The sequence below is a fragment of the Spermophilus citellus genome (genome assembly GCF_964194105.1).
Source record: "Spermophilus citellus genome assembly, chromosome: 1".
Lineage (NCBI taxonomy): Eukaryota > Metazoa > Chordata > Mammalia > Rodentia > Sciuridae > Spermophilus > Spermophilus citellus.
The window spans coordinates 64365187-64381892 of record NC_138182.1 but is presented as its reverse complement, the minus strand read 5'-3'; positions in this window follow the sequence as shown (position 1 = coordinate 64381892).

Below are 16706 nucleotides of genomic sequence, written 5' to 3'. Positions count from 1 at the left end.
AAACATTGATCCACTGGGTATGTCCTATTAAAATGACTTTATTTTATTCCATCAGATAGCTGATGTAAATTCAGTTATTTAGTCTGATAGATGTGGTTCCAGAGAATGAAATTTGTGTGCTACAGTACTGTTAAATAGAAGAAAATCATTGCATTTGCTTCGGTTTATTTGTCAGCAAAACAGCAATGTTTGTTCATGAACACAATAAGGTTTAGTATTTGCAATTTAGAAATGGTATATACCGATTTTATTTTTGTTTGATTTCTTTAAGTAAACCTTTCCCAGTTCTAATCGTCATTCAGTTACATAATTCTGAATTATATGCATTCTATTGAGAATTCTGTATATCGTTACACATCAGAAAGTAGGCACATAACATAACATCTGAAGATTTGTGGCCAATGACTGCTCAAATGAAGGTAAATGCTACCATAATAAAAAAGTGATGGAGAATCATGCCTGGTTTTGATAGTATTTTAATCTGGACAACAAAAGGAAAAGATGCCCAGGGATCCATAGGGAAAGACAGAAAAGAAAAGATTTATATGTTCAAATAATGTGCATGTACATACATATAAGACTTTGCACAGAGGATCCGTAGGTAGACAGTTTGTATGATGAATAGTCACATCATTCCTTAGTTTTTCACCTGCCTTTATGGTGTATACTGTGGCACATGCTGTGTCTTATAAGCAATTCACTTGGTTTTAGTGATATAAAATAATGGGTTCATATTTGTCTTTATATTGTTATTTTATTTGATCAGAATATAAATTTCTTGTTACCACCATTTGCATGGCTGATTAAACACAATGATTTTTGATATCAGAACACATGAAAGTACAAATAAAAGTTAAGAGTCAAAAAGAAGTACTTTGTATTGTAATAATGTCTACTCCCTTTAAAAATGAGTTTATAAACACTTAGGATATTTGATATAAGATAAAAGGATAGTATCAATAAGAGAAAAACATAGAATATCACAAGAAATGTCAGTTTATAGCAAAGTTTGATCTGTTATTTAAAGGAACTATTTCCCATCCCTTGTTTGTGTGAGCACGCACGCGCATGTGTGTGTGTCATGACATATCATGATCTCATGACATGCATTCTTACCATGTTGTGTCCCTCACTCCAGCCACTTATACTATCTTATGTTTTTCCCATTTTTCTACCTGTAACAATTGGACCTGCATATGTTCTAGTTTTTATGTTTCCTCCATTTCTATTTAGGTACCATCTCTCCACATAACCATTGTTTCAATGGATGCATAGTGTGGTTTAAACTACATAGGAACATCCAGGCACCAGCCATCAGATAAGATATTTTATGGTTGCAACATGTGTTAGATACATATAATAAACCATAAGTAGTAAGTATAAGAAACTTGCCATAGGGAAGCGAATCAGTGACTTGGTTAGTTTAGACTCATTAAATTATGAGCCATATTTTGGTTGTTCTCAGATTGAAAGGAGGCTCCTCCTGCTTAGGGGCATAATAAGAATAGAGTTCCAGTAGGAACATTGATCCTACACATGCAAAGTAAATGGCCCTAGTTTTATAAGAAGATCATTGATGAGGAGGTGTCCAAGTATAACTGTTCAATTGGCATTTTATGGACTTAGTAGATCAATGCCTATTTCCCTGAATATAAGAACAACTGCATTCTTCAAGCTTTCATATGTCCCTATAATGGCCAGTCATTGATTATTAGTGAGGCAATATTACCAACATTCAAACCATCTTCTATAGATCACATATATTAAGTATTAGAAGAGAGCCTCATTCCAGGACCCACACTTAGCACTCAGTGGCACACTGAAAAAAGCAATGTAAAGATAAGATGGCTGTTCTATTTCACACTGCTTTGACACAGTGCCTATTTATTCTTTCATTTTTCTCTTCATCTGATCCCTCATATTTTGACACATTGTACATTTTCCCCAAGTACAATTTAACTCTCAAATTTGAATATAAACAACAAAGACACTTCAGTTACTCTCTATCAGATTCCATGCTGTATGCCCCACTGTCCACCAGCTGCATTTCTATTACCATGTTATTTGGCCAGAAACTTGAAATTCAGATACTTTTTTTCCATCATGAAATATATAATTTTACAGCATGTTCCTAATTAGCATAACTTAATTTATTAACCAAAGTTAATCAAGTAAAAGTCCAAGAGATTTAATTGAAGTCTCTTTTAAATTTATAAAAAAAAAAACAGAAGATACATTTTTATTTTAATCCTTGATGACTCAAGAATCATTCATGAAACATTTTTCCTTCTCCACCCACTGATATTTTTATACGTTTCACCAAGAGATATTTTCTACAAATCATTCTATCTTAGATACATTAGGGCAGGAATACTTCCTTTCAAATCTATTTTTAGTGACTTTTTGGCTCAGTAGAAAAAAATCAATTAAGATATACTTGCTCTAATTTAGTATCAAAATTACAATAAGTAAGGACTAACATTTTCTTGATTATATTTCTAGAAGAAAAGTGAAATGAGGATATACATATATATATATTGCACTTTTAACTGAATAAATCAATACAATTTCAAATCATTTTGCTTTATTTTAAAGTGCCTTTTAAAAAATCTATAGTGACTAATTTATGAACTCCTAGAACCATTTAATACCACTGTTTAACCTTTGAAATGTTTCATAACTTTAAAAACCTCAATGAGTGCTATAATCTCAGAATTACTAACTTCCTTCCAAGTAGTGGAACATATTCAAAAGGCTCAGATTCTCCTTCATTTCACTGAATATACTTAATCATGTGATCCTTTCTGTAACTCTGTTATTTCTATTATCATAAATCAAAAAAAACTGATTATATTTACAAATTCTTAGTACAGGAGTAGATTCATTAGCAGATTGCATAGTTATGGTAAATTAAAATGTGTATTTCCAGAAGGTAGAAAAATTTTAATGATTACCTATAGAAGCAGAACTTATTTTTTAGATTTAATTCACAAATATATATTAGTTTTATATAACAGTCCAAAAGCTGTGTCATTGAACAGTGTTAAAAGTACTTGTATATTTCACAACTGTGGAAGGTGATTTTTAAATAGTTTAATTACACATATATGTAGTGGATGCACATATATAGGTGTGCAAAAGTCTTGGAAACTAAAGCATTTATTAGGTGAGCATTTGTACTCTGTTAATCACACATAAAATATTTAATATATAAGACATTTTCTAGTAATCTGCATAGACTCAGTGGGGAAAAGAAAACAGGAGTTTTAAAAAAAACCATAAATGATATATCATTCAGTGTCTTATTTTATGACCTAATAGTTTACATAGGAACTAAGAAGAGGCAGATAATTTCAGCAAAGTCAAAATTAAAAATGACAAGGTAGTGCTTTACTTTGTACTAGCAAACATATTAAAGGCACAGGCTAGAAAGATAGGAAAAGACTTGGGAAAAGCCTGAATGCAAAGGTTTCTTTCACTATCACATAAATCAGTCATGCTCACCTGGGGATGATTTTAACTTCTGGGAGACATTTATCAATATCTGGAGATAATTTTGGTTATCTCCAAAAAAGGACAGATCTGTTGATGTGAGCACTGTGGCAGCTGGGAAGGGTCCCAGGGGATTCAACTTAGATCTAGTACAGAAAGACCAGAGGTGCTGCTACGCTTTCTACAATGAGCACAATAGTGTCCTTAAAACAAAGAATTATCTTATTCAAATTGTCAATGCACACAGTAACAAGGATGAAAATCATTGGACTGAATGTGGGAGTCTGACTAGTGAGTTTCTCTCTTCTCGCATGTCACATCAGACTGTAAAAGGTCTAACAAAGCCCTCATCACACTTACCCAGCTATACAACTGGTGGTAACATGAATTTTAGGTTCTAATGAAAAGATACAATGATGAAAAAATTCATTTTAATCCTTTAAATTGCATAAATAAAACCAAGTGAAGTGCAAATAAGGTCACAGTGTATAATGTAGTGTGGACCACAGGAACATCAAGTGTCAATCCATTTATGTAAGCCTTTAACTTATGTCAACAATGTGCTTCAGTTTTCTGTATCCCAATATGCCCTTTAATTTGTCCTTTAGTGTTTTATAATTTTTGATACTATTAAAAGTTGAATGACTTTTTAAAAAAAATTTCAATTTGAATTCTCATTGATAGGGTAAAGAAATACAATTGATTTTCTTGTATTGATTTTGTATCCTTCAACCACACGAAATTTGCTTATGAATTCCAACAATTTGTTTAGCAGATTACTTACGATTTTCCTATATGGAAAATCATGCCATCTTGAAAAAAAATAGTATTTTTCTATTTGGATTCCTTTTGTTTTTTCTCCCTAATTTCTTGGTTAGAACCTTCAACCCACTATTAGACATGGCAAGGTAGGACATCTCTGTGTTTTTCTTGAGCTTGAGAGGAAGGTATTCAATGTTTCATCATAAAGTATGATATTAGATGTGAAAATTTCACAGAAGCCCTTCATCAGGGAGAAAATTCCCTTCAATTCTGGTTTACTGGATTTGTTTAATCACTGAAAGGTGTTATAACTTGCAAATAATCTTTCTATTAAAATAGTTGTGAATTTTTTGTACTTTATTGATGTGGTATATTACATTGGTTTTTAATGCAAATTCAAATCTGCACTCCCATGAAATATCCAATTTAGACATGATGTGTAATCAATCAGTGTTATAAATGTTTGATCAATAGAGTTAACCACCAAATCCAACAGATGAAGAAGTGAGGAAGAAAAGAACAAAGGATATTCAAAACAAACAGAAGAAAATTAACAAAATGAGAGAAGTAGGTCTTTATCAATAGTAAATTCAAATTTAAACCAACTAAATTAAGAGATATAGAATTATCGAATAGGTTTCTTATAAAAAGAATCTAATAACATGTTGCCTACAAATGACCCACTTCACCAGTAGAGCCCCACAGACTGAAATTGACAGGATGGTAAAAGATATTGCATGCAAATGGGAACATAAGCAAGCAGGAAGAGAGAGTTTGTATAACTTGAAATAGACTTTAAGACAAAATCTATTAAAAAATAATGTCATTATATAAATATTAAAATATTGATTCAATGAGAAGACATAACTGTAAATACGTATGTGCCAAATGGCCAAGTACTCAATTTTATGAAGCAATTGGTATCACAATAAGGGGAAAGAGAAGCTCCCATACAACAATAGTAACTTAAACACTCCACTTTCATTGATGGATAGATGGTCCTGACAAAAATCAACAAGGATACATCATAGATACTGTACTAGAGACCAAATGGACCTAACAGACATTTATTACACATTTCATCCAACACATTTTAGAACACATATTCTTTTCATCAGCCCATGCCATATTCACTAGAATAGACCCATATTAGGTCACAAAACAAGTCCCGACAAATTCTCAGAATTGAAATATGTATCTTTTCTGATACTAGTGAAATAAAACTGGAAATTAACAGCAAAATATTAAATTTTTAAATTCCCATCAGGATATAGAAATCTTGCATAGACAAATAACAAGTTGTGAGATTGAATCAGTAATAGACAATCAATGAATCAAAGCCCAGGACCTGCTGGCTTCACTTCTGAATTTAACCAAGTTTTTTAAAAAGATTTAACATTAATTCTTCTCGAACTGTTTCAAATAATTGAAGAGTGAGCAATGCTTCCAATTTCCTTCTACAAGGTCAGAACTACCTTAATACTAAAATACAGAGAAAGATGCATCAAAAAGTAAACTACAGACCAATTCCCTGATAAACATATATGTAAAAATTCTCAACAACATACAAGCAAATCAAATACAACAGAACCCAAAAACATCATTATCCTTGATCAGTTAGGATTTATTCCAGGGACACAAAGCTGGTACAACATATGCAAATCAATAAATGTAATACGTTACATCAACAGAATGAAGGGTAAGAATCACATGAGCAGCTCATTAGATGCAGAAACAGCATTCAATAAAATTCAACATCCTTTCCTGATTAAAACTCAGAATAAATTAGGGATAGAAGGATTGTATTTCAGCATAATAAAGGTTATAAATGACAAACTCATGATCAACATCATACTAAATGGGGAAAATATGAAAACGTTTCTTCTGAGAATTGGAAAAAGACAAGGATGTCTGTTCTCACTGCTCTTATTTAATAGAATCATGGAAGTTTTACTGTAACAATTAGGCAAGAGAAAGAAAAAAAATAACGAATAGGAAAGAAGTCAAATATTTCTATTTATAGATGATATGATATTACATATAGAAGAAAACAAAAGACAATCAAATTTTAAGCAAATTTAATAAAGTTATAGTAAACAAAATTAACATACAAAAGTCAGGAGTATTTTTATGCACAATAACAAACTTGCAAAGAAAGTGTGAAGGTAATTCCATTTACTATACATATAAAAATATCTACAAATAAATTGAACAAAATAAGTGAAGATTATAAAATTCTGATGAAAGAATTTGAAAATATAGGAAACCATCAATAGATGGATGGATAAAGAAAATGTGTAATATAAACAGACTGGAATATTATTCAGCCATAAAGAGGATGAATCCTGTCATCTGTAGCAAAATGGATGGAACTTTGTTAAGTAAATGAGCCAGACACAGAAAGGTAAGTTTCTATGTTCTCTGTTACATGTAGAAGCTAATTGACCTGCATGTAGAATAGAAATTACTAGAGAGCTGGAAAAGCTGGGAATAGAGAGTTAAAATTAGTTTTGATAATAGGTTCCAAAGCACAGTTAAGATGGAAGGAATAATTTCAGGTGTTCCACAGCACAGTGGGATGACTATAGTTCACAATAACCTGTTACATATTTTATGAAGATCTCAAAGAGAGAAACTTAAGGCTCCAAACATAAATAAATGATAATTAGAATGAAATGATAATTATTCTGGTCTTATCAGTACACACTGTAAGCATGTGAACTATCATGCTGTTGCCTGTTAATATGTATCATATGTATGCATGTTAACAAAAATAAACATACAAGGGAAGGCTATAGTTTTCTCTAGTACTCTTAATTCAAAAGCAAAATAAAAGCCACAAATTGTCTATAGAAAGTTATTTATGTTATACTTTATCTTAATTTGACATAGTAAACTTTAAATGAAATATTTTGTTTACAGTTTTATTTTCATGGTTATTTGAATTGTTCCCATAGGATCTATGTAAATATATATTTATATATTATCAAAAAAGTAACATATCTGTACTAATTTAATATCTATGAAATATAAAAAAAACTTTATCTGTATGTAGTTTCATTCCCTCAAAATTTGTACTATTATCATTTTACATATATTGTCTATACAATCAAGAATTTTATAACTATTACTCTAAGCAGGCATGGTGGTACACACCTTTAATCCCAATAGTGTGGGACTCTGAGGCAGGAGGATGGCAAGTTCCAAGCCAGCCTCAGTAACTTTGAGGCACTAACTAACTCAGTGAGACCCAGTCTCTAAATAAAATACATAATATGGCTGGGGATATGACTCAGTGGTCAAGTGAACCTAAGTACAAATCCCCATTTAAAAAATATTATTCTACATAACATTGCCTTTTAAAAAACTGAAAAAATAAGAAAGAACAAGTATGTATTTATAGTTTATTCAAAGTTTTAATTAAAAATTTTTCCTGTGTATTCAACTTACATTTTGGTGTCATTTACTTATATCCATACAGCTATGCTCAAACCAGTTTTTCTGTGATTTTATAGTTGAATATGTAACATTTATGTATATTGGAATCTCAGCTGCAGAATTGTATATATTAATTATGCAAAAACTTCTTTAAGGAAGAAATCATAAGACATATGTAATTGTAGCATTTAAATTTGCATGTACACCTGCACAAGTTCCCCTAATGTATTATTTTCCTGGTTATATGAATTGTTCTCATAGAATCTATGTAAATATATATTTATATATTATTTGAATTACTGTTTGGTGTCACTTGCTTACAGCTAATGTAAAAAATATCTCCTTTAGTATTTTTTGTAGGACTGTGTGTTAGTCAACTTCATGTTGTCTTAACAGAAAGACAACATGAAGTTGACTTCTTCAAGGGGGTTGGGGGGGTGGGGGGGCACTATAGGAAAAATGCACTCTTCCTGAGCACACCCTCAGTAACCATCTCTTTACCTCTTTCACATACACTCCACTGCCTAAAGTTACCAACCAGTCGGTCCATTCAAACCAGGATGGACTGATTAGGTTACAGCTCTCATAATCCAATAATTTTGCCTCTGAATGTTTTAGCATTAACACAGTCTCTTTGCATTTATTCTACTTGGAATTTGTTGAGTTTCTTTGTTGTAACAATTATTATTTTCTCATCAAATTTAACAAGTTTTCAGAAAAATTTCTTCAAATATATTTCTACCCTTTCTCTCTCCTGGGTTTTGTTACTCTCATTACACATAGGTAATGAGAGGGCTTTGCTGTGTTCAAGACTTTTCAGGACTCTTTTTAGTCATGCTGTTTATTTTCTCTCTCTTTTTTTCAGACTCTGCAATACCAATTGATGTATCTTCCACTTTGGTGAATCTGTTTTTCCTGCCAGTTCAAATGTATTGTTGAGCCTTTCTAGTGAATTTTTTCACTTTGGATAATGTATTTTTTTAAATTGAGAATATCCATTAGGTTCTTTTCTTTAATTTTCATATTTTAATGACACTCTATTTGAGAGACATTGGATTTTTTTCACTCCTTAATTCTTTGGCACGGTCTTTAGTTTTTCAATATATTTATAAAAGTAACTTCTTTGAAGTCTTTTTCTAAGTCCAACATCTGAGACTTTTCAAAACAAATTTCTATTGAGTGGCTTTTCTGTTTATGTTTTGTTTATGAGTCATAGTTTCCTGATTTTTCTTGTTAGTGTTCTTGTTGATTTTGCATGTCTCCTAATTTGTTTTAAACTTAATATTTTAGCTAATATGTTGCAGTAACTCTGAATACTGATCCCTTAAATAAAGTATCTCTTAACTGGGGTATTCATGTTGTTTGCTTAATCATTTACTTATTTAGTGACCTGACTGAACTAACTCTGCAATCTTAATTTCCTCTGTAATGTATAGCCTGATTTCTCTTTCCAGATTATTTTTTTCCTGTTTACGTTTTTTAAGCTTGCAACATAGGCATCACCTCTGGGTCAGCATAATCTATGAATTAGACAAAGGTATTTAAGACTTGTTGACCTTTTAGATTGTTGGATTATTATTCATTACCATAATATGTGTGTGTGTGTGTGTGTGTGTGTGTGCACATTTATGTGCTGGTGGATTAGATGCTACTGTTGTCACCACAGGTTAGGGAGTTTATGCCTTTGCCCCTAAGTAGTAGTAATAGTAGTGTGGATTTTTTTCTCTCTAATCATCTCCCCAAGGAGTTGTAGCTTTGGATAGGCACTTAATCTCCCAGATATCCAAGGATTCATGATATTTTATTTTAAAATATGGCTTCTAGGGAATTTCTCCTTTATGAAAGAAGCTTAAATTTATCCAGTTTGGTCAGAGATTTTGTTTGATCACCTAGGACATTGTACCCCATGTTTATTGACCCACATGCAGTGTGTGCAACATTTTCACATACTTCCCATGACTAGTTCTGCTTATTCCTGAGAGCATGCTTCCAGGTTATTATCCACAGCCTTTCTAGTAAAAAACGGTGATTGTGATCTCAGGATGGCTCCTATTGCCTATTTTGTTTTCTAATTATTTCTGCTAAACTTATTATTGCTCTGCCTTTTCACCTGTAGCTACAATATCAAGGAACTAAAATTGGGCTGGGGATGTGGCTCAAGCGGTAGCGCGCTCGCCTGGCATGCGTGCAGCCGGGGGTTCGATCCTCAGCACCACATACCAACAAAGATGTTGTGTCCGCTGAGAACTAAAAAAAAATAAATAAATATTGGATATTCTCTCTCTCTCTCTCTCTCTCTCTCTCTAAAAAAAAAAAAAAAAAAAAAAAAACTTAAATAAAATTGCCCTCTATTTTTCTTCATAGATTTGAACAGTGTCTTTAGTTGTGAAACTCTTCATACAAATGCAAACAAATTCCTCAGAGTTGTGGCACTCTTAGTCCTTATTGCTGCTTCTCTCTGGGCAGAACTTCTGTACCAGAGTTACATAATCTAGCCTGGGGAGGGTGGTTCTTTGTCTTCATGGCTTGCCCTTTCTGGTCCAAACTTCCACTAAACATGCCAGCTGGGATATGAGTGTGACTCTGGTGCCATGTACCAGAACTATTATATCTGGAAAAGAATTTAGCTCAACGCTCAACAAGTGAGGAGTAGGTGGTGGAAGGCAACTCCAATCATGTCATGTCTACCCTGAATAGTGCTTCTGTCACATAGGGCTGAGGGACATAAAACACACCAGCATCCTGCTCCATCTGAAGTCAAACTGTGGCCCCAATCTGGAGCTAGAAGGGGGGAAAGCCCATCCTTCTTGATGACACTCATGGAGTATAGAGTCAGTGATAGGTTCCAACAAGATGGTTGGATATAGGGAGCTGATCAAGCCTCCAATACCAAAGACTCTTGCTCTTCTTATTTAAGTTTAGTAGAATATCATGAATGAATGCTTTGCCATTTTCTCTATATGCCTAAACAATTTTCAAAAGCTTTAAATACTTTTTTTAATCAATTTTGTTTGTTGGGAAGAGAGACTATTTTTCTCTGTTCACTCTGCCATTCCAGAGTCCAGTCTTGTAATATTTGTGACAGTGACTACATCCTAAATCCTATTGCACTTATTGATGTTCTCCACAAGTCAAAGACAACTTGTCTTTGAGAATGTAAATAAATTTTGAAAAAAGTCATAACACATTTTGTAACAATTGATAAGTTGTGTGGGTATATGGGGAAAGAAGTGCAGGAGTGGGTCAGAAATATATAAAGGAGAGCAATAGAATATCTATTGCTAGATATCAAAAACACACAAAAAAGGAAAACACAGAAAAAAAGGAAAGTAAAGTTACTATTTACTTCACCAGTTACTATTTTGAAATATCTACTTCCTTCCCATTATTAGTAAGTATAAATAAAATTATGGATAGATATTTAATATAAATACTTCTGTTAGAACTGTTGCCAATATCTCTTGTGTACTGTTAAACCATTTATAAAATTCAAGGGAATCATGCTTTAAATATCAAATTATCTTCAGTTTTAAAACATATTTCCCTTAGCTTCAGAGAAATATAAACTTCCTCTGGCATTACTCTTTGTGCATATTAAACACTGGTTTAGAATATTCCTTAGTTGATAGTTTGTTCTTACTGAAATGTTGCCTCTAGAGAAATTCCTAATGACAACCAATCCTCTAAGCACTTTATTACAACTGCTTATCAATTAATTAATGAACAGAGGGATATCTTTAATGAAGCTTCTCACCTTTTTGGGAAGGCCAAATTAAAATCAGAAATCCCCTCTAGTGTGAAATAACAATTTTCCACTTTAAACTAAATGATGTTATCAAAACCAAAGTACCAACTGGTGTGTTTCCATTTACTGGCCCCTTTTCCAGTGTCCATCATTTCCCAAAATGACAGTACCATATGTATATCGTTGGTCTACCTATTCCTCACATAACTCACTGAAGTTAAATCACAAACCATAGAGAGCATGACTCTATGTCAGCCATTGCTGGCTAGCAATGTACAATAAAAATATCTCAACACAAAGAACTTTAGCCCTCAGCTGTATAACAACAAAAAATTCTTGAGAGATGAGGAATGATTAAGATGACAAAGACATTACAAAATTATAGAGGAATTTCTGTTCTACTTTGGAATAATCCTTCTCATAGAATGTATCTTCTTCTAGCTTTCCCTAGAATGGATTATTACCTGATTATTAATATTATACACTATCTACCCAGTATGTTAAACAGTCAATGAATTTGATCAATTTAAATTCTGCATAGTTTAGGATTCAAAAGCACTCTTTTGCTATGTGCAAGAGGCAAAATACAGCATAAATCTCCAGTATCTTACTTAAATAGACAAATAAGCCTTGTTCTAGTTGGTATGGTTTTTGACATTCAATCAAATATAATTTATTTTAGTTAAAGAAAAATTAATTTTCGAAGAATTCCACTGTAACCCTTCATTAGTTGCAATGTCCTTTTAAAAATAGATTTAACACTTATGGAGTGCCGACTGTTTATCAGGTACCGTTCTAAGTGTCTTACAAACATTAAGTTGATTTAACTTCCCAATGATGCTCTGAGGTATGTATTATCATTATTTCTCTTTTACAGATAAATGAATTATGATCTGAGGGTAGCTCTCCACGCAGAGTAACAAAGAAGTTTAAGTGGCAAACCTGAATCTATGAATTTCAATCCAAGTTCTGTTCCCACAGTTAAGGTATGCTGCCTGTTTTTGAAAGCATAACTAACCAATACTAACAACAGCAAAAAAAAACCTCAGAAGTTTTCCATCTTATTCCTTTTTATCCATGTGTTTCATTATAACTATCATCAAAGCATTAAATGATTAAATATTGCTACACAATCTGTTGTGTAGAATATTACTCAATTGGTCTTCCTAAAAGGTTTCAGTTGAGTATTGCTATAATTATCTCAATGTAACACATATAATAATTCTCATTATACTACTTTTGAAAAATGCTGTTAGTATGGTTAACAATCTTCCTTCCAACTCTATCGAGAAAATTTCATTAAAGATATTATCCAGTTACTGTACTTTCTTATCCTTATAAGAGAATCCCCACCTCTATTCTGTTTCTCATCTCTAAATATGCAGTATATTTTTCATGGCTAATAAAAATGTTGAAGATTCTTGAATGTGTCATATTTGAAAGTTTCATAGCATTTAGTTGAAATTAAGAGCCATCAAACAGATTTAAGTACAAAAATATGAGACAATTTGTCCACATTTATGTTTTTGGTAAATCTTACCATGCAAGAAAAATTGCCTACTTTAAAATGTAATGTGTTTATCCAATTATGATTCTAATGACACATATACTGCCGGGTTTCTGTTCTTGTGACTAAAAGGCTCAGGGGTCACTTCAGTTGAACTGGGCTAAAGGGGCTGTGCAAAATAACCACACAAGAGACACAAATATCTTTTTCTTTGGGTTCGCTATGATGGCTTCTCTGACCTTAAGGGTCCCCAGGAAGAGAGAGAGCGAGAGCCCGTGCTATCCCCTTTTATTGAGGAGAAGCTATTCAAATGAGGCAAGGGGTCAGGTTTCAGGGGGCTGAGTCTATCTTCATGATGTCCACTGTCAGCAGGTTGACTGACACCTGGGCAGGCCACACCCAAGGGCACAGTAAGAGAAGGGGACACACACAAAGGCACTTCCATGGAAGATTCTATCCTAAACAGGGCAAGGGTTTATATTACAAAGGAACAGGAGAGCATAGCTTCACCCATGGGGCTGTAGCAAGACAAACCCATGCAGGAGACACCGACCTTCGAACCCAAGAAGGGTGGGGAAAGCTCTGCCACATTTCTGCCACTGAGCATCTCAGCATCCAGCCAGGGAGTGTGACTCAGTCATGCACACGGTTGGTCTCCCACAATATACTATTGTATTAGCTTTAAAGTTGGGATTTGTCTTTAAAATCATTGAGAAGCCAATAGGAGTGAATATACTAAGCATGCTTAAAATCCCTTGCTAATTTTCAAATGCTTTTGAAATTTTGTTTCTAGAAAGAACTATTGCTTTTCTATTTCAATTATTGAAGTACCGTAAAATATGTATCTAATAACAGTAAACTTTGTGTTGTATGAAATATTTCCCATGTATGACATCCTTTTTATTGGCAATATTTATATGTGCATTAATAATACCAAAAGTATTATTGAGGTCACGTTTATTTTAAATAAATGGAAATTTTATCATGAAATCAATTTTGAAAAGGGAGAAATTGGAGATAAAGAAGATTTGGATTCCCTAAGGCTTCAGGAAACTGATTATTCAAAGTCAACTTTTTCAAGTTACATTATACCTCTTCATTCAAGATTATGACAAAATACTTCTTTTGAAGCTTATGAAAAGTCTCTGTGTATGTTTATGTGTGCAGATTAGTTGAAATAACTACCATTGCTACATTTTCAGACCATTATATAAATAATATATTTTACTCTCTTAAATTAGCCACACTGGTCTTTTTTTTTTGTCTTTTTTTATTAATCTTATCATACAATCAAAATACTAGGAAGCTGTGGGTTAAAAAGAATTTTTAAAAATTTTTTGATTTGTTATATATGACAACAGAATGCATTACAATTCACATTAAACATATAGAGCACAATTTTTCATATCTCTGGTTGTAGACTTAAAATAGATTTTTAATCATAATTTTCCTATTACTTCAGCTGCAAAATTTTGGGATGTACAGATAAATGATAATCTTTGACACCAAAAAACACACAATTAAGTGGGAAAATATGAGGATAAGTAATATAAATAATATAAATACTATGAATATTTTTCCAGAGTGGATTACTATTGTTTTATAATTGTATATCTCCTTTTCAAAATTCTGCTTTTCACAATTTGTTTTCAAAGTCCACATGTCAGTTACAAGTTTATCTACGTGGTATATTTACTGTTGCTTTTTTATTATTAAAAACAGTTCCTTGATTTTAAGTGACATACAGTGAAAGACATGCATTAAAATTTGATTTGTGATATGTAAATATACTAGTGATTTTTTTCTTGAACCTCGTAGAATTTAAATATAATATTTGCATGGTTTTACTTGTAATAGACTAAAAATTCTTCATTGAAATTAATGGAGTCTGATTTACAACAAATGCCCCACTGAAATAAATGGATTTTAGTAGTGATTCATTCCTACTGGAATGAACAGCATATGTAGCTTATACATCATGTAGTTAGAGATGGAAGGGGTCTATTCAATCAGTAAGCCTAGGTTGCCTGCTTGAGTAGAATATAGTCCTCAAATAGAGGACAAAGCATTTGATCTTAGCCAAAAGGCCACGAACAAAAGCCATTTTAATTTATTGCAATTAAAATGAATGGGATTCAATCTAACACATTTATGAGGATGCGATAACTATCGAATCACATTCATTTCAGTGGGGTGTGTTAGTCATCCAATTCTATTCATTTCCATGGGGATCCATTATTTATTGAATCACATTTATTTAAATGGGGATTCATTAGCTAAAAAATCTAATTAGTTTCCATGTGCATGCATTAGCTATCATGTCATCCTTCCTTTCAAAGACAATTCTCTAGTTATCAAATCCCATGCATTTATGTTTGGATTGGATTCTAGAGTTTGAAAAAGCTGTTATTCTTAATTAAATGGTTGCAATAAACTGTTATCGTTACTATACTGTTGCATATTTAAGACTATTTTCTAAATATCCAAAGACTTGAGTTACCCTGGTTTTCAATGGCTAAATGAAACGATCTTTCAAACAATAAAACATTTAATTTAGAAGATGTCAAAAGGACCAATATGATTTTTAAAATATGAGGCTGGCATTCTAGATTAGGCTGCATCATATTTTCCTGAAACCTAGCCATTAGGTGAGTTTTTCACGTTCATAGAGGATTTCAAAATGAGGGAAATGTCAACCTGCTAAGAGGCCATAACATTAGGCCCTTAGATTTATGAGTTATGTACACTAAACTAATGCAATAGTATATGTGTCATTAGAATCATAATTGGATGCATTTCATTGTCATTTCTTGGCCACAATTCCAACTGCTCAATTATTTAAAAAAAATCCATGCTTTGGAGAAACAAGAACTTACTTCTGCCAGGTTTCATAGCACCAAGTTAAAAAGATCATTGGATATTATCCATTTTTTAAATAGATTAAGAAAAAAAATTAAGTTACTTTAGACCAACATATACAGCTTTCCTAAATTATCTTGTTACAGATTCAATATATGCAAGACAACTATGGTTTTCTCTGGCCTTAAAATAAATTTATGTTTAAGTAATGAAATTATTTAAGCCACTTCAGTTTATGAAAAAGTGCAAGAACATAATAAAATGTGAAAAATATTTTATGAGTCATATATTAAAGCTGTGTTGCCAAAATAAAGAGAAAACCCTCCTTGGTTACCATGTGTTTACTGCTTTGAGGTGTTCATTGGCTTTTTCTACCTTACCACTACATTTCACTGACTGGATAGCCATGAACACCTTATTTCATTTACTTTAAATTTAGCAAAGCCATTTTTGTCTCAGGAAATTTTTTGTTTGAGAAAAATACATGACAGATCATGGTCATCTAGTAGTTTAAAGAAACAACCCACACTAACTCTCAGGAGTCATAATTACCCTTGCTATCTGTCATTTTCACAACAAAGAAGAGAAATTCTGAAAGAGTGAAATATTCCAAACACTTGAATATCCAAAGGGAAGTTTCAATCATTGGAGCAAATGTAGATTATCAACTGCATCTAATTTGATTTCCATTGTCCCTCTTTATTTAGGTAATTTTTCACAGTAATATAAACAAAATTTTGCAACCTAGCTGCTAATTATTTTGATTATTTTTCAAATTCAATATCTTTATAGTTAAGATGAACATAGTGCTGGGGCTATAGCTCAGTGTTAGGGCACTTGCATAGCAATCATAACACCCTGGTTCAATCCCTAATATTTAAAAAAAAGAATGTAATTTTATAT